Raw genomic sequence first — 1,781 nt, 5'->3', positions numbered from 1 at the left:
CAGTCTTCCTCTTTATAAATATGCCATCAGGAAGTAGGAACTATTTATCTGAGAAGTGCTGAACACACTTTCCTTTGCCTTTGCAAGGACAAGGACAAAGGAAATGTAGAGGGGCTCATAGAGGAAGATAGTTCAGCTCTCAGTTAAAATGGAAAAAGGTCAAACAAAGTATTTTTTTTCCTGGATATTTATGTCATTCTTTCTGCATTGGATATGTTTGGTAAAATCATTTTAGGAGAAAATAATACAGCCCATGCTGTGATAACATAATTTACTTGCCTTTCATGGTGCATACTATAATTATAGCATCAACAAATACATATAAAAGAGGGTTAACCATGTTAGGGTATATTGAGAGTTGTAGTTAGTATTTATTGGGCCATTGTGTAACGATTGATTGAAATAACTTTTCATTAGATAAGTTGTATGTTTTGATGGAAGTAGTTGATTTTGTGTCATGTATTTCATGTTTTGATTCCTAATGCATTTAATGCACCATGATCATTATGTCCGCTAGAGAGCAGCCTTTTCATTGGAGGAAGAGAAGTCAATGTGGGGCTTTTTCATTGGCTTGATATGACATATTGGTTAAGAAAAGTGGATTCTAACAGTACATTACTGTACTTGATGCTGTAGAACTACATAAAGTTCTTGACTGGGTAAGGCTATCACCACATTTATTTTGGTCATGCACACCTGTTGGGAGGAGATAAGGCATCTAGGTTGGGGGTTATTCTATGTAGATGGGTAAGAATGATTATTTTTATCCATTTTGAATTCAGGGAGTAACAAAATGTGGAATAAATCAAGGGGTATGAAGGCTCTCTAAATAGGGCATAAATAGGGCATAATTTTCATATTGATACAGGGGGATGTCAAAAATGTGTCCAGTCGGTTTAAGCCGGTTGGGTTGTGGAGACGACATACACTATGACCTTCCTTGCCTCATATGCAACTTCACAGCTTTTAAAATATGTGGCTGGGCCATGTCTCATCTTTTGTATATGTTATTTTACGTGGAGGAGTATCCTGCCAGTCGGGTGTGTTAAATGAATACCTTGATAATTATATAAAGACACTGTGGTAGGGAGGGTGTGATGCTTGTGATAAATCTGAGCTAGGAGCAGCTGATGGTGACTGAGGCACTGGTCTGGCTCACTACCAGCCTGGGTGTCCATGTCTCTGCCAGCTGACATGGAAGGTAGACCTAGCACTACAGGGGGCCGGTCCGTGGCATTCCTAAATCACAAGCAGTAGACTCACTGATATCAAGTATTACTTTTTCCAAGGACAAAAAAAAAAAAGTATAAAGTATAAGTATAACCTTCAGTTACCCCCAGAGCACTTTCTCAACTGAAAAATAACCCAACTGCCAAGGCAAGCGAGTATCCACATTCACAACAGCAGAAAGCCTTTTCTGAAAATCTTCCTAAATCTTGATTGGCTATGGTTTAACAGTGAGGAAGCAGGAGGGAGGAGTTGACCCTGCCTTCAGGTCTTTTGTGTTGTGTTCCTTCCTGACTCTTACACAACTAATCCTCAAGTCATGTGCCTTCCTGGAACTGTCCTGATGGAACAGAACATTGGTAGACAGTAGAACAGGTCTACTACAGGACAACTTTCTGTTACTGGAGCCGAGTTGTTCTCTTGGCTGTTCGAACAATGCTTTCTACACATCTGTGATCCTACCAACTTTCACCTAGCTCCGTCTTGACGATGACAGTAATCAACAATGAACAGAAGACAACACATACAAAAATACATTCATGAGGTACAAAGAG

Source organism: Oncorhynchus keta, chromosome 5 (genome assembly GCF_023373465.1).
Source record: "Oncorhynchus keta strain PuntledgeMale-10-30-2019 chromosome 5, Oket_V2, whole genome shotgun sequence".
NCBI classification, from domain to species: domain Eukaryota; kingdom Metazoa; phylum Chordata; class Actinopteri; order Salmoniformes; family Salmonidae; genus Oncorhynchus; species Oncorhynchus keta.
The sequence above is the reverse complement of the archived record's forward strand: the minus strand, read 5'-3'. Positions refer to the sequence as shown.